The sequence below is a fragment of the Canis lupus genome, chromosome 6, assembly GCF_048164855.1.
Source record: "Canis lupus baileyi chromosome 6, mCanLup2.hap1, whole genome shotgun sequence".
In the NCBI taxonomy this organism is placed as follows: domain Eukaryota; kingdom Metazoa; phylum Chordata; class Mammalia; order Carnivora; family Canidae; genus Canis; species Canis lupus.
In genome coordinates this window covers 55,534,837-55,553,122 of record NC_132843.1, presented here as the reverse complement: position 1 = coordinate 55,553,122, position 18,286 = coordinate 55,534,837, and the positions used below count along the sequence as shown (strand labels likewise).

Here is an 18,286-nt window from a genome sequence, read left to right as displayed (position 1 = left end):
GCATAAAGACAAAGCTAAGAATTTTGGATCATGTCCTACAAAGGGAAACATTGAAGGTTTTTGAGTAAGAAGAATTTATCATGGTTTGGGAAAAGTTTAAGTTTTTGTCAACATCACTTTTAATTTTGACCTAATTCATATGAGTACCTTACTTTCTTACAAAAGCTTCAAATTACTTTTACCAGAAGAAAATGAGAAAAAGAAACATTATAAGAACCACACTTTTAATACTTTTGGGAAAAGACATAGAGAGTTTCTTATTAAATTCAAAGTCAATATTTAATAAAGTCTACACTGGGTGGTTTTATTTTTAAATATTTTCTAAAATGTAGTATTTTAAGATATCAACCTGAAATGCTATGAGCACTAAAAAATAACTGATGAGGATTTCAGTCATTCTGACATATTTCTTTCTTTGTATGTGTCTTAAATATATCCCATTTCTCAAATTTTTGGCAGTGCTTTGGAATTGCCTTTATCTATCACCTGTCTATCTATCTATCTATCTATCTATCTATCTATCTATCTATCTGACTACATTTTTTCCCTGGCAGTAGCCTCATTCATGGAGTGTGTGGGGGGCCTGGAATCTCTCCCTAACATCCCTAGTAACTTAGTCATGGTGGCTGATTCAATCCATGATCCATGGGACCAAGACATAAAAGGATATTGGTAAAATTTTAAAGTAATTATTACTTAGGAGGGTTGACACATGAAGCCTATTAATTTTTTTTACCACCACTACTCCCCTCCCCCATCCAATAAAAGCTGGTCGACGGCTCATTCAATCTTGAAAGCATGAGATGTTAGGCTTTTTAGTTCTGACTGGTAACTGGGGGACAATTAAGGTAGCATTCCATCCAGAAGTAGGCTGGGAGTTGACTTAAGAAGACAATGCTAAGCATCCAGAGTATTCTAGCATTCTGCTATAGTCCTTGAGAAATCTGAAGCTATTGTGCATGGGGCACAGTTAAACGTGGTTGTGACCATCATTTTGGTTAACAGAATGGATTGATTTTGTTCATCTTTTTAGGACCCATCTGTGGGAGTAAACAGAGGGAGCAAGGGGTGAAACAGAATTTTAGCATTTGGGTTTCTTGGAGTCATATCAAAGCTTAGAAAATGCTTTTACTTTCATATACACTATTTATTGCTGATGTATACAAAAGACCTTTCATTTTCTTCCTGATTATGCTGTCTTGACCTTTGGCTTTTGAGGTTTGAGGTTAAAAGAAGAACAATAACAAAGTTTCGGCAGGAAGACTTGATATTGTAGAAATACAAGCAGGAAGTAATCTCTAAAAGGTCATTTTAGTCCAGCTATCTACTTTTATTTAGGGTGCACTATTTATTACCAAGAACATATTTCACCTTAGAGATTTTTAGGATGTGATAATCTATATCTTCAACTCATAATGACTTTTAAGAGGTAATATTCTATAATCTATGATCATTCCTTAAGGCAACTTGAACCTTTCAATTCATAAAAATCTCTTCACTATTATAAATCAAGTAATAGTCAAACAGACAACCTAAATTTGTTCTACTCCTACTCTATTCCAGGCATTCCACTAGGTATTTAGTGATACTTTCTTCCTCATTAGAAATGAAAATGAACTGTTATTCTTGATCTTCTTTTACTCTTAAACCCCCATACTTGCTGTTATCATGTCTATCATCCATTCTGCCCCTAACAGATATGTATTACCCATATGTACTTCAAAAACCTATTTAATTAATGAAAGGCACTGAGAAAGTGTGCCACATTATTTTTACATTTTTCATTAATACTATTTCTGTCCCTTTAATCATGTTCCTACTATTTTAGACTCTTAAAAATTGATGTAAAAGCACTTTTTTTCAGGTGAGTAATAAGCAATTCTCCTTACATTTACAGTCAAATTTCATTTTTATTAGAGGTCCAATACACAGCTATTTTTTTAAAAAGCAGACATTTGCAAGTCCAAAATAATTTTGCCTATGAATTTTCATTCTTGGAGTATTGAATTCATAAGGAGACCAGTGTTGAATCAGTAGATTTCTTTTATAACATCCCTTATATAATGAATAAATTTTAACCATTCATCCACAGATAAGTATTGAATTCCTACTGTGTGTTACCACGTGCCCACTGTGCTAGGTATTAGAAATATAAATACAAATATGCAATAGTTTCTTTCCACTAAGTATCGAATATAGTGTGTGGTATTTACTGGAATTGGGAGAGGCTAGAAGCCAAGATATCAGGTAAGAAACTAAGAGTTGATGACTGTAAAGGAAAAAACGGATCTGATAAATAATAAAAAATTAATCAGACCTGATTAATTGGTAAGTTGTGGGTCATAGATAAAGGGAGAAATTAATTTGTTCATTCATTAAAAATATTGTTGTTTTGAGAGTTAGGAAGAAACAACAAACAAAAACAAGAAAAGAACAAATCAGAATATTAAGAGAAAAAAAAGGCCTATCCACTTTAAATTGGGAAGAGATTCATGAGAAATATGTTTAATTCAAGATCTGAAAATTGGAAGAAACCACCTGTTTGAAACCAGAAATGTTGGGAGAGCCAATGAGTGGGGGTGAATAGTGGGAAAAGGAAGTTAAAAATACCATCCATGGCCACGTGACCAGTTTCAGAAATGAGGAATATAATAGTTATATTTCTTCCTTATTTTGATATGACTATATTAATGTATATATTAACCAATGTTTTCCTTCCATTCTCCATTCCTGTGCCATCTGTTAATGATAGTTAACTTTACATCTTATATTTTAAGTAACAGAATATCAAAGAGAAGGTGTAACTTAGCTGAAAAGCAAAGAACATCATTCATAGATGGATGAATGAATTTTGTATCTTATTTGAGGGAGAACAAGCATGTTGTACAAGGTAACAGCTGCATCATTGTGTGGAAGTATCATTTTGATATCATCTTTATTTGGAAGTAAATTATGATTAAAGGATGTCATGTGGCCAAGGAGTGAATTGTGGTGGGGTTTGTACTAGTACAAGTAAGCTAAGATAGAAGCATAATTCCTAGAATTCTTTTCTCCCTAGAGTTACAAGAAGTCTGCATGTGATTTATAAGGTGAAAATGAAGGTGCAGCCATTTCTATACTCCAAAGCCTGGTGTACAGTGCCAGGTACTGTGGCAACTCACAGTCATTGCTGTGGATCTGTCAGCTCACTGTGTTGCTGTGGGGCAACACTAGAACCCACAGCTAATATAGCTCCTTCCGGATCTTCTAAGCTTCTCCAAGTCCTGAACCAGGCATAATGTAGCTCTGTGTTAAAGGGATCTAGTTTCCCCTGCAGGTCACCAGTGTCCTCAAATTCAATGGTGCCTAGAGACAGATGTGTGTTCCAGCTTGTTTTAATGGGTTCAGTGTTCAAGAGAAAGTGACAGTAATGAGACTAGGCAAAGAAGATCCAACATGTAAAATAACAGTAGTTCTTGAAGAAGAAAGCTAATACAGAAAACAGAAGAAATGCCAAAAATATAATTAAAAGAACCTTTCTGAAATAAAAAAAGTATTTGAAACCGCATATTAAAATGCATAATGCCTAACCTTGGGAATATTGACACTGAATGACTGAATTTAAAAAATTACTGAACTTAAAAATGGTAAAGAATTCAATAAATGTCTTGGCAAAAATATCAGCGGACTTATTAACACTATTATTTTGTCTGCTATAACAAATTGCCACAAACTAATTGGCTTAAAACAACAGAAATTCATTCTTATAGTTTGAGAGACCAGAAGTCTGTAAAAAGTCTTACAGAGCTAAAATAAAAATATAAAAAGGGCTAGATCCTTCTGGAAGCTCTCAGGGAGAATCGATTTATTTGCCAGCTACTAGAGGCTATTCTCATTCCTTGGTTAATAGCCCCATATCACCTCACCTTTTCTCCCCTTGCTTCAACACTCACATTGTTTTCTTTCTTTTCTATAGTCTTCCTCTGCCTTCCTCTCATAAGGATACTTGTGATTACATTTAGGATTTATTTGGATAATCCAGGATAATGTCCCTATCTGAGGATCTGTAACTTAATCACATCTGCACCATCCCTTTTGCCATATAAGGTAACATTCACAGGTTCCAGGTATTAGGATATGAATATCTTTGGGGAAGGGAGCATTATGCAGCCTACCACAAACACTTTAAACCAGAAGAAAACAGAAAACATTTAAAATATCCAAAAGAAAAAATAATATGAGCTAAGGATTTTATATCCAGCAAAACTGACATTCAAGTATAGTGGGCACAGATAAATTATTTTCAACTTTTAAGAACTCAGAAAATATTGTTTCCATGAGCCCTTCATAAAAATTTTATTAGAAAATGATCTCCAGACAACTACAATAACTACACAGACATTGATCTAAGGACTTGTGGTGATCACAAAACATCTGATTTTTATAAAAATAAGGCTTTAAAGGAAGAAATTATAGTATATAATGACTATATCCTCTGACAATGTAGGTATATTATAACTTTAAAATGGGTAGGGGAGAATGAGGAAGATATATTAAAATATGTTTAAGCTGTTCTTACTAATTGTATTGATGTTAGTTATATATTAGAATTGCTATTCTAAAACTGTTGTGTATGGTGTGGAATGAACTAAGTGTCTGATAATCATCAAGGCTCACCTTCAAGAAAATTCCTGCAGGGAAACTGTGAAGCCTTCTGCAGTCTGCATCTGCAACCAACTGCATGGAATAAAGCCAGTTTTCCCTCTTTTGTCTTAATCAGAAAACACCTATTTCATCTACAAGGCAAGAAATTTCCTGTATTTTATGTCATTGAGGTTTGGGGATTTTTCTTTTACAGTAAGTAGGATTGCTTAACTAAAATAATTGGAGAAAATAAGAAATTAATTATATATAGAACCACTCACAAAGCCAAGTTTAGAACCTCAGAGCATCAAGGAATCAGTTGAGAATGCTAGAGACAGGTAAAATTTTAGAGACTACACTAACATTCTAGTAGAGAAGCAGCCATATTTAAGGGAAAAGATATCATCAGCACTGCCACCAACACCACGATCATCACCATTGTCATGATTCCACAGGCAATATTGATTTTATGACTACTATTAAAACACATTTGCTATGATTAAAATTCATAAAACTATTTCAAATAGAAAAAAGGAATGAATTTGTAATATTTTAAAAATCATGGTATAAGCACTCTGATTATCCCAGTTGTAGCGTAACAACTCAAAGAGCTGAGTTAAATGCAATGTTGGCTTGCTTTGCCAAGAAGAATGAGGCTACGTGGAGATAAGTCATATTAGATACAATGGTAAGTGGACGAGATTTGTCTTTGATGCCAACAAGATTCTTGTCTTTACTCCTTCATCCTCTAGGTTTCCTTCTGGTCTCACCTTCTGTCCTTACCAAATCACACTTTTTGGCCACCATCACCTATTGCCTGGTTTTATTTAGCATCTTCCTAACAGGTTTCCTTGGCCAATAATCATGTCCCCTCCAATCATGTCTCTACCCTGCATTCAGAGGTCCTTTTGAGGGGTACCTGGGTGGTTCCATTGGCTAAAAGTCTGCCTTTGGCTTGGGTCATAATCCCAGGGTTCTGGGATAGAGCCCCACATTGAGCTCCTAGCTCAGTGGGGAGCTTACTTCTCCCTTGCCTCTGCTGCTCCCCGTTTATGTTCTTTCTCTCCTTCTCTTAAATAAATAAACATATTTTTTAAAGTGATCCATTTGAAAATACAAATTTGACCATGTCATTTCTTAACTTGAGATTCTTGGAAGACTTCATAGTCTTTAGGGTAGAGTTAAAATGGTGTGGTAAAGCAAAGATTATGACTTGCCTTTAATATATTTTTTTTCTTTCTTCCTTACTAACAGAGCCTACTTTTGTTAAAGAGAGCAATTGTGCTTAGCTAAGAAACCATATGTTCTAGTACTCCATGCATATAGATAGGAACGGTTGTATGACTAAGTTCTAGTCAATGGAATAGAAGCCAAAATTTCAAGTGTAGCATCTAGAAAAGTTTCATCAAAAAGGAACTGACTAGGGAGGAATGTAATCTGTTGTTCTTTTTATCTTCTTCCATCTCCTTGACTGGAGGAAATAGTGGCTGAAGCTGAAGTGGCCATCTTGGGACCTTAAAATGGTCTGAAGGAGAGAAGTCCCACACTAAAGATGGAAGAACTGAAAGCAAGAATGAGCTGAGATCTTTGATGGTTCCTCCATGATGGAGATAATTTGGACTGCCTATTCCTGGATTTGTTGTACATGAGAGAAAAATAACCCTGTGTCGTATTTAAACCACTGTTTGGTGACTTCTCTTACATCCTTACACAATTTCTAAATGACATATGTGAATTTAAGGTCTGATGTCTACCTATCTCTTCAGCCCTATATAGTTTGCCTACCTACTTTTGCCATCAACCCTCAAAGACCTACATCTCAAACATAAATTCCTTTTGATCCCTTAAACTGGTTGCTATATTCTACATAAAATATTGTCTTCCTTTCCCTTCCCTTCCCTTCTCTATAATTAGTTTAATGTTTGTTTTCTCTCTAGTCTTAATTATTATTTATTCCAGGAAGACTTCCTTTTCATTCATTCAATCCTATACTTTCTATCTTGACTCTTATCCACCGTAATTGATAAATTGCTTCTATGCTCTTTTTACTGGAACTTAGGTTCAGTGAAAGCAATAGCTATGTCATGTCTACAGTTTTATCTCTAACATCTAGCAGCAATTCAGGCATTTCAGAGCCAGTTAATAAATGTACGGTGACAAGTGAATGAAAATGAATAAATTAGTGGACAAATTCACACCAAAGTAAAAATTATGAATTTATTCAAATGAGCTACTAACTAGGCTATTTTGTCTTATAAAAGGAGTTCTGAATGTAGCTTCTCTGAAAGAGATGGGTGGTCCTTTTTGTTTTTCTGATATTACATGACATAGACTCCTGTTCCACAGGAGGAAGAAGAGATGGCAGATTTCCACTTTTGTCTATGATCTGCCATTATCAATAGGTACTCTTCACTCTTCCTCTTCCTTGTTCTCCTCCCTTTCCACACTCCATGGTTTAGAGGAAAATTCATTCAAGAATGAATATTTTTTCAAAGAAAACATCATCTGTAATTTAAACCAAACAAAATCCAAGAAGTCAGTTTGGCTCTTTTGAGGTTAAGTAATGAGTTTGGAGGAATATGTCTCCTTGTGCCAGATGCAGTACTGATACCATCAACTCTTTGCGTAAGTTTGAATTTATTTTCCAGTTTTTATTATTACTCACACTTTCTTGTTCTTTGTTCTCTTTCTGAAAAAATAAATTGTCAGAAGTTAGTTTATCTTGGGGTCTGTGTCTAGGGAGAGATTGAAAACTGGTTGGAGATACTTATTGGTGGAGTGAATTATACTGCTTGTGATTTACGTGGATGAGTCTGTGAGTGTAAGATAACATAAAATTGTTACTTAAAATAGAGGACTTACCTGGGATTTCCAAAAATTCCAATGATTTGGGCAAGTAATAAAACATCCACCCTCAAAGACTGACCAAAGAAAGTAGCTGAGTTTCAAGAGTTTAAAAAATCAGTTCTTTGTTTCCCTTGGCTTTAGGTTCTATCACCGAATAAAGGAGTACTTTCTGAACTTTCTCCTTTTAAGGTATTCAAATGGAGTTCTGGAATTCTAAAGATTTGGGACCAAGGACCAGAGACGCTGCATTCTGAGACTTATATATCAACTTTTGTTTGTGTTTGTTTAAAAATTACCTAATGAAATTACTCACATATTGAAAAATTTTATCAATAGTCACCTACTCCTACCTTCCTGGTCAATGTCAAAATAGATTGAAATATAAATAAAACTTGCTGCATATCTGGATTCTTTTTGTAACTGTAGCAAATTCGGTCAAAGTCAGCCAAATCCTTTAAAAGTCACTGTGGAACAGATAGATAGTCTTGACAAACTAGAAATATTTTGATGTAAGTATATAATAATATACTTGAGTCTCATACCCACTAAAGGAAACTTAGCCAGCAGGAAAGACAGGTCATTGTGAAGAGAAATGCAGGCAGAATAAGTGGAGAACTGTAGGTTTAAGTGTCTCAAAGCTGTCACCATCCCCTCCACCTCATGGCAGACATTGCTTATTGATCTGGACATTCTCTTCTGTCATGCCTGAGCTAACTTCATTGTTTTTGTTAAGCTAAGTGTTCCAGGTAGATGCTAAAATTGATTGACATTAGTAAGATAAAGAAGGGTTCTTTGTAACTAAAGTATTAAAAATGTAAGTACTGAAAATGCTTAAAACTTGGTGAAAAATTGACCATGACTAACCATGGAGATGAACGTTATCAAAAGTTCTAGTCAACATAATAAAGGGATTGAGTTGGAATGTGAGTCCTACAGGTAAGACAGTTGTTCCAATGGGGGAAGAAGATGTGAATGGAACTTTTGACACTTTGCAGGAAAACTGGGCTTCCTGTGACCTACTTATATTGCATAGAGTACATGGATCTCATTTCCTTCATTTATGATTGTGTGACTTTGCACAAGTCACCAAACTCTCAAATTGCTCTCTCTTTATTTGTAATATTTCATGACAAAATTGTGAGAATTTTGTGAGATAATCATAAGAGTTTTGTAAATTATAAACTGTTATGACAACATACTATTAAGGGACTATTAGTTTTAAAACTAATAGAGAGTTAAATGAGATAATCATAAGAGTTTTGTAAATTATAAACTGTTATGACAATCTACTATTAAGGGGATATCAGTTGTAATAAACACTAGCCAGATAGACCCTAGATAGTTACTATGTCAGTGAATGAGAGATTTTGAGGATACCAAATGGATAAAAATCACACTAGAGCTAATCTACAAGGAAATAAATCCTCCAAAATTATAAACCAAATCACAAGCAGGAAAAAATAATGGTGGAGGTAGAAGTGATTGAGTGGCTCCCAAGCCTAGAGTCCACAGATACAAGAAGTGGGAGGAACCTTGGAGCCTTCATCATGGTGATGAATTGAGTCAGTATATCTGAAGTAATTTGGCTGTTGTGTGATGCAGTGGGCAGTGGTATATGTACGTTCTGAAAGCAGAGAGTAAGACTAAGGTCCAGCTTCATGCCCTTGTCCCCTCTCACAATGACCAGAGGCAGGTAACCAGAATAGACAGACCTAAAACCAGGATCCTCAGTACAAAAATGCCCAAACCATTAAAGAAAGCCTATACCATGAAAAAGAGGCACCAAAGGTAACAAACCGAACTATTCCCTCTTAGAAAACAGTGTAAAAAGAAATTCTTATGAGGAAGAAGAGATTGGTTTTCATAGGAGGGAGTCATTTGATGCTAGTCCAGACCAAGTTGTTTGTGAAGGTTCACTTATGCCCCAGAAGCTCTTCAGGAGCCACTGACCTACAGCATATGTCACAAGTCACATAGCTTGCTTATGACATGTCCTCACAGCTCACACTGGTATTACAGAAGCTTTCTTTAGAGAATTGTGAAAAATAATTTGGAAGCTAGCCATGCTTTTGGGATTGATACTGAAGTGGACAGAGACACTGAAACGTGGGAATGGCAAATAAGCACTGAGTTAGATACTTTGTGTGGGCAGGCTCCCTATAAGCCATGGGAAAGGTGGGTACACACTGAAAAAGTAGCAAAACTTTGATCACGTGACTTTGGATTGTTTTTCAGAAGCTTACTATCCAGTGGTGTCCTGCCTTCTAAATGTGACAGTTATACAAATAGTTTCTGAATGCTTGTCATGTTCATGTATGAATGTCTAAGAGAAGTAACTTTTGAGAGAGTTCTCTTCACTCCATTCTAGCCGCCTTTACAAACAAGATAATAGTTAAATAACAACACAGTGAAAGATGTTACAAGTGCAGATGAATGAGACAGATACGGACTGCTATTGTCCGAAAAAGAAGTCCTCGTGAGTTGTAGTTCCCTGAGAAGTTTGCATGGACACGATGGTCCATAGCTGAGTGTTAAGACTGAATAGCAGAAAAAATAAAACTGTTAAGGCAGTTAGCGCAGCAACTAGGATCCAACTTTGTGGATCCTAAACAGGCACAAGCCTCCTATAATCAAAAAGAGCTATGAAACCTAGACATTCCTCCAGGCTTTGGAAAAAAGCCAAGAAAAAAGCTCTACGGTGCAATGAACAGGATGGGAAATCAGAATAAAGGGCATACTAAGTATTTTTGCTGTGAGTTAAAGACGTTGTCATGTATGGCTGTCCAAGGTCTTTTTTTTAAAAAAACTTTATTTATGAGAGAGAGAGTGGAAAGGGAGGAGCAGAGGGAGAGGAATAAGCAGACTCTACGCTGAGCATGGAGCCCAATGTGGGGCTCAATCTCAGGAACCTGAGATCATGACCTGAGCTGAAACCAAGAGTCAGATGCTTAACTGATGAGTAACCCAGGTGTCCCTCCAATGTCTTTTGAACAGAGTCTATACTTTGATTGTTCTATTATGATTTCCACCTTTATTGAGTAGAATGATGCTGGCAGGTCATCTAGATTCTATCAAGTAGACATGCAACTTCAGAGTGAGCTATGTGAGGAAAATGCTATGCGTAGACGGCTGTGGCTTGGTTCTGAGGTCAGAGTCAATGTAGAAGCACCATTCTGTAGTGAGGTTCTGAGAGGAGTTTCTGGAAACCCAACCATAAGTTTATTTCTCCATCCCCTTGGGCTATTTAATATCCTGTAACAAATTCCTTTTCTGCTTAAAGTTGCCAGAGTAAATTCTCTTTTTGGAACTAGGAGACCTGCTGACATTATATTGGCTCTTTATAGCTTTTGTAACTCTTGGCTTTAGAACTGCCCTGTATCTGTCACTGGGGATGGACCACATGAAGTCTAAGCAGTAGAGTGACCTTATATAACTCATGATATAAGCAGAGTGCAGGTCCATTGTCTCCCTTCATCCCTTTAATGTTTATTCAGAAGCAAGCTTTCCCTATTCTGAAGATTCTGGTAGACCCAGGACTTTTCTATTCAGAACATATGGTCATTTTAAGTAAGGAACACAGTAATATGTTCAGTAATTACAGTATCTAGGAGCTCTCAAAATGTGATCCAATGTGATCCAATGGCTCATTTCCTCCTACCTATGGATCAGCCTCTTTCAGCCTGGAAGCTTCTAGTAGGAAAGAAGGGCATGGTTAACTTCTTTCCTAACTCTCTTTTCATCCTTTCTTTCCTTGCTGGTGTGGGAATGTAAAAGAATAGAAAAAGCATCAATTGAACTAACCGAATAAAGTCAGTTTAAATATGGCAAGTGTTTAAAGCAGAGTCTTTCATGAAGCACTTTTGTGGCTCTTTGAAAGTTGGTTCAAGTCTCTCAGAGTTCAGTTCCCTTATCCTGAGCAGGTACTTCTCTAATCTAGATGGTCACTTGAGCTTTCTGTAGTTTCTGTGCTTTCTGTAGGCATTCATTTCCAGGTTTTTGCTGCTGGGGTTCCACTGCCTCTTTAGGTGACTGTATAGGACAAACACCCAAGGTGAGCTCTCACACCTGGTTCCCATCAACATCTTTGCCTTGACGAACTCTAGTAGTGTTGGCCAATCTCAATATAATAGTATGTTCTGTTTCCTTACCACCAGAGCAGTTAGCTCATATTCAAGTTGAGGTTCTTTGGATGAATATTTTATTTTATTGTAATTATTTTCTTTTTGAGGGAGAGAGAGAACATGCATGAGAGAGTGAGAGCATGATTGGGGGACAGAGGGAAAGGGAGAGAGAATCTGAAGGAGACTCCACACTGAGCGCAGATGCTAAGAGTTGGATGCTTTAACTGACTGAGCCACTCAGCACCATCCAGCACCACCCAGAAACCATCTTTGGGTGAACATTAAACCTCAAACCTTTATAACACACAGTGATCACAAATTAAGCTTTTTTTCAGTAGCCTAATGGAAAGCCATACTCCTACGAGTGAGATGAAGGGGCAAGCATCTCTTCCTAACATCTTATTATAGAAATAAAGGACAGGTACATGTTTTTTTAAAAAACAAAATGCTTTCAAAATTTGATTAACTGAACTCAGCAAGCATGTATGTAGTACATAGTGAGTTAGGCTCTAGAGATGCAAAAATAAACCAAAAATGGTACTTGCTCCCTGTGTGGCAGATTTATCATTGCAAACCAATAATTGCAGAATGGCATGTGTCAGAGAGAAATGATGGTGTCAACCAGTCTGCTAAAGTGATGTGGCCACAGGAGTAGAATGAGTAATGATATTTTTAAGAGGAACTAAACTACATTAACTCAATGGAAAAATGTCTGCATGTACCAGATTGACAAGAAAATGTGGGAAATTTTCAAATTAAGAGAGCAGATTAGGCTAGGAATTTGGCTTATTGAGGGGGGAGTTTCCTTTCAATTTGTTACAAAGCAGTTTTAGATTGTGATATCTTATCCTGTGAATACACCTCAAGTGACATCTGGGAGGCTCATGGCTTCAGACATCTGCACACTTTGTTTGGCTTTAGTGCCTACACACATTGTTTGAGAACATCAGTGAATATCAGTAAGACAAGTTCAGGAATTTCTAATAATAAAATCACTTTTCTTGGATCCAAATAAATGAACAACAGAAGAAATTCTCCAGGTTGTGTTCTCTGGTCACATTGCAATACAACAAGAAATAGTTATCGGTAATACTTCATTGTTATTACTATTATTATTGCAAGAATTCAAATAAATAATGACAAAATTCATATGAAAAAAGTTTTAAAACTCCCCAGTATAACCACTAAAAAATACATAAGCCAATGACTTAATAACAGACCTTGGATAAATTCAAAATTAGAGCTCCTCAGAATACAGAAAACCTTTGGGATGAAGTCACAGAAATACTCAGAGGTCAATTCTTATCTTCAATGCTTTATCTGCTAAAAATAATGAGACAATAAACAAATAAAATACTTAATTTGATTATGTAGGAGGAAAAGGCCTAAGTCCTAAGGAAATTGGTGGAAATGAAAAAAACAAAATCTGAAAAAAATAAATTGGTAAGCAAAAAATGTTACAGCAGAACTAACACATCCCAAGAGCTATCATTATTCTTATAAGGCTGCAACTTATCAAGGAAAAAACAAATGGAAATGAAAAGGAGGAAAAATCACTATAGAAGGGACTGTTGCAAGAGTTCTATGAAAAAAGAGAGCAGAAACCTGTCAGAGGGCCAGATGTCAGAGGTGCAGCATTGCAGCAGATGATCCAGGCAATCAGAGGTGGCAGCGGCTGAAGCAAAGCTTCTTCCCTCCAGCCATTCAGGGACCCTCCCCTTCCAGGCAGGCACCTGGAATAAGGAGTTCCATCTAATACTGAGACAGAGACAGAGGCAGAGGAGTGGCAGCTGCTCCTCAGAGTGAACACAGAGCATTTGGGAGTGATGATTTTCTATATATTTTTCATTTCTTCTCTGCTAGCTTCCTCAGGGTTAGGAGGAAGGAGATTGAGACTTAATACAGGGAACAAGTGACATTTAACATGGGGGAAGGTAGGCGGGGTCTGTCCTCACTCCTGGGTGCAGAACTTACCGATGCAGCTGCAGTTTAGAAATCAGGAAGCTCTATGAGTGGGTGACCCAATGGAGAAATGCTGTGTCCAGCAGCCTAAATGCCTCAAATACCTGTGGAATTGCCATGCTTGTGCCTGTCAGGTTCTGCATCATTGAGTGCAGTTGTCACCGTTATCTTGAAACAGTCATATCTTAGGACTGTACTCATATCAGACAGAGCTGTAGCAGGGAGACAGCCTTGCTTCCCTTTTGTCTTCCAAGTTGCACAGGAGAGTACAAGCAGAAGCTAAATCACATCCAGAACCTCAGCTGTGGAATCTAGGAAATGTAGTCTGTAGCGTTCCCAATGAACAACAGAACTGAATGGATCCAAATCAAACCAAACCCATAGAAGGGGAGTGGAAATTGATGTCAAGTGCAGATGAGTATATTTAGTACAATGAGTGTAAGTCTCCTTTCATTTACCTTGTTTGAGATGTCCTGAACCTGATAGTAAAATTTTAGCAATTCTGGAAATTTTTCAGCCATTATGCACCCAAATGTTGCCTGTCTTCTTTGGGTGCCTACTTTCTCTTGGTTTTTGACCTCTGAAGATTCATCATTGCTTTCTTTCTTTCCATTGATTTCTGCCTGTGCTCTTTTCTGGGATTTTTATGGTTGCAAGTCCCACATGCAGATCTTTCATCCATTTTGAGTGTATTTTTGTGTATAGTGTAAAAAGTCATCCAGTTTCATTCTTTTGCTTGTATTCGTCCAGTTTTTTTCAGTACCATTTGCTGGAGAAACTTTTTCCAATTGCATATTTTTGCCTCTTTTGTCATAGATTAATTGACCATATAATTAGAATTTATTTCTGGGCTTTTTTTTTTTTTCTGTTCCGTTTATTTATGTATCTGTTTTTGTGCTGTCTTTGTCAGTTTAATTTTCAGGCCCAGCTAGGAACTCTAAGAGATTTAAGAAAATTTTTTTGCTCTCCTACACTTAAGTAGAGACACTTCTAATGTAGTTCCCAAACATGCAATTAAAATGAACTTTCCCCCCTCTTTCTTGAGGGCCATAATGACTCTAGAAAGTAATGAAAGCTGTTTCTATTAACATAATCCCTCAGATGCATTCTCTTATGGCAAGCAGGGCAGAGAGAGTGTGGTGAAAAAGCTTCTTTGGAATCAGGACCCACAAATATTCTCTCTTTACCCTGGGTCAGGACTAAGTGTATTCCACTAGATTCTGCTGATCCAATTAAAAGGGGCAAGGCCTTGTGGCTCTTGGTCTAGCTAAAGGCTAAAGGTGGAGCCCAGGTCATTGCCACTCTGGCACTGCATCTCACCTGAGGCACAGATGTGCAGAAAGGAGACGACACGGTAGTTCGCAGGTGTTGATGCATGGCTGCACCGACTCAATACCTTGCAAGTCTTGTCTTCCACGTGAATGTGTGCTTACTAAAATATACTCTTATCCTGCTGCTACTCTGTTTAAAATCTGCCGATGACTCCTTCATTATCTTCAAAGTAAAACTCAAATACGTTCTAGAAGACCATTCATGATCTTGGCCACTAGCGACTTACTCACTTGAGCCATTCAAAACATTTTGGTTTTCCATGAACATATCTCATTGTTTCAAATCTCTGGTCAGATTCAACCATTCTCTGGGTCTTCCAAACTGAGTCAATGAACTATCTGCCAAAGGACTTTTGGGCTTGAGAAGAGAGAGAAAAAAATTGAAGGTTGAGGAAGAGATACCATCTCAGCTGGTAGAAGTTGCAAGAGGTCAAACTCAAGAGTTGGTGAGCATGTTTTACCCAAATGTGTAGAAAACTACTCAGCAGTGAGAGAGGATGAGGTCCACATGCAGATAAATCAGAAAAAGACTGAAAGAGAGTCTTGGCACCATTGAATTTCCAGTTCCAGCCGGGGTTTGTTACATTGCTAACCTGGCTAACTCCTCCTTATCCTTAAGAGTTGTGTGTGAGACATTACACAAAAATAAGGCAATGACTTTCTGGTCTCCAGTGAAAGTGCCATTTAGAGCATGCCACCCAGAGCACTCCCTTCAGTTTGCCTGCTTGGAATAGCATGTGACTGTGAAGGACAGGTGGCATCCAGTTATTTCTAGCTTTGTCCTTTAAAAAAGTGCCTAAAGAAAGTCTTTTCTTTCTTTCTTTTTTTTTTTTTTTTTTTTGAGGCTTTTATTTATAAAACATTTTTCCAGGCTAAGTCTCAGCAATTAAGATGGAGTCCTGAGCTTTAGAAAACATCTGATAGTCTGAATTTTATAATGGTAATATGTTTGGAAGATTCAGTGGAAAAACATATGCCTTGTTCAGTATTTATCCTTCTGCAAACTGCCTCTTGGGTACAAATCCAGGCCAGCAATGGAATGCAAGAAAGAATCTAAAGAATTAAGTTAGAACACACTGATTATCTGCAAAACATTCCTTTTAGGCTTCAGGATGGAGCAAGTTTGTGCTGTTTGGAGTTGAGGTGTGGAAATTTATACCTAAGAAATTTCCCCTTCATTTGTTAGCACAAGTTAATACCCGGGAAGCTGCTTGGGAAAAGCAGTGGGGTGTGACTATGATGATTCCTTCCTTTTCATTCATAAGAAGCTGGCTCAGCTCTTTCCACTTCTGGGCAGGCAGTGACTGAGCAGTCTGCACGATGCCAGCGAACAGAGGAAGCCCATGACGTAGCACCACACAGCAGCTGAAAAGGGTGCCCCTGGTTCAGCAAATTCAAAGTCAGAGAAGTAGGTAAAGGTAGAGGCGAGGAGCTGGGGCACAAGATGAATACCATGGGATGTTTATAGCCAGGTCTTCAAACTGGAATCCCCCTCAACCTATAGGTACACCAAAGACAAAGGAGAACATGTTGGGTTTTCCTCTCTAGCCTTTCTTTATTCAAAAAAACCTTCTTAGGCTTTACATAACAAGGAGCTCAAAAACAAGGAAGGGAATAAACTTGGTACTTGCAAAGCTGCCTTAATTAGGTACCAGCCAGTGTCTCATGGGCCTATTTTGCATGATTTCAAAAAGAATCATTATTCCAAATCCTTGGGTCCCAGGGTCATCTTGGCACTGAACCCCAGGCCCAGTCTACTCCAAGCCCTTCAGTCTCTCTGAGAGCAGGACCCCACCTGAATCTCCTTATTTGGGTATTAGGAAGGCAGGACCTCTTCGATGACTTAAAAAACCTGGCAGTTGGGGGGAATTAAAGGCAAGTTGGCAGAGGTTTGAGCTGTAACTAGGCTCTGAATCACAAAAGAAGGAAGCTGGCCTTTACTTCTGAGCCCAGGGCTCCCTCCCTTGCCTGGCGAATCTAGCATGTGGCTGCAGCTCCTCAGGAATGTGCTAAATGGAGGAAGCAGATATTTGGTTTCACTTTTAAAAGTAATAACAACTTAGAGAAACTGGCAGAGACAGATCCCTCCAGGGCTTCCGCTTCTCAGTGATGCAACCGGTCCTGTGCAAGCAGGAGTGATGCAAACAGCCTGGGCCCGCCCAGGAGGAATCTCTGGTGGGCGGAACAGTCAGAGGGGATTTTCTTTCAGTTAGGATAAAAATTGGCATCCCTGTCCAGTGGGAGGAGCAAGCAACTCAGACTTTTGCTTTCTCCAATCCACCCAATGAATGGAGACACCGCTTTGGGGATGAAGTCTGTTCCCAATCACTCAGCTCCTCTGATTTTAAGTTGATTTTTTTTTTCTCTCCTTCTATAGACCGATCTTGCTTTAGACCACATTAAGCAGAGAATAAAATAGCTTGTTCTCCTCAGGAAAGGAGATTGATCCTCCAGATCTGTGCCAGCAACTTAATTTCACATACGGTATTTGTGATTCACCTGTAAAGTCAAGAGGATGCAGTTCTCAAGGGGCTCATAATTGTAGAAAGTAGAAGACAGCCCAAACCAAGTAAGTGCCAGCCCCTAACTTGTATGTGCAGGAACTGAAGAACAGACGTCCTCAGGAGGCTTTTCTGTCCCTCTGCGTCAAAACAGAACTGCTGACTTCAGTGAAAGGGTATGTGCCTTACAAGATCATTTCCAGGAGTGATGACAGGGTTATGAGAGCCTCCTACTCTCATAATTTGTAAATTACACCCTGTCTTCTTCTCTTCCCCATAGAACAAAAGACTTGTGGTGGCCTATTACAAAAACAAAATGAGCAACAAAGTGATCACAGTCGAAATGAAGACTTAAGACAGGTAGAGGGAAGTGTTTGGCTAATAAGTATGCCAAAAGGAAAATCAGTATCATTACTGTGAATTGCACATTCAGAGTCAAAAGAAAGTAGTCAGAGAAAATAGCCAACAAGCCAAAGAAAGAAGGAAGGAAGGAAAGAGGGAAAGGAGGAAGCAACACTTACAGCATACCTAGCATTCTGTTTTCATAGGTGCTTTTCATAGCTTGAATCCTCCAGCCCTAGAACAGTCCTAGGAAAGTGACATAATTTTCTCTATTTTACAAAAGAATACAGAAAGATTAAATACATCAGCCCAAGATGGCAAGGCTAGTTGTTGGGTTAGGTAGGATGCAGGTTTTTCAAGTCCAGAAGATAGCGAGGCCCAGGGCTTAAAGAGTGTGTTCTAGAAAATCAGACAAGGGTTCAGTCCTGGTCCCACCAAGTACTATCTATCTGTGTGCTTTCTGCCACATTCTTTAACCTCTTCATGCCCCATCACTGAAATGAGGATAAAGTAAATTACATGAGATAAGCTATATAAAATAAAAAACGATTAACAAGTA

General features: G+C 37.9%; 1 long non-coding RNA gene across 1 annotated transcript; it reads right to left on the bottom strand.

Annotated features, from left to right (window-relative positions):
* Positions 1 to 6,858: 6,858 nt before the first annotated feature.
* On the bottom strand, positions 6,859 to 13,348 carry LOC140634735 (uncharacterized). The gene is made up of 3 exons (XR_012032120.1): positions 13,197 to 13,348; positions 12,812 to 12,914; positions 6,859 to 7,312 (listed from the first exon to the last, which is right to left on the bottom strand). It is a non-coding gene; the product is annotated as an uncharacterized lncRNA (long non-coding RNA).
* Between the last annotated feature and the right edge of the window lie 4,938 nt (positions 13,349 to 18,286).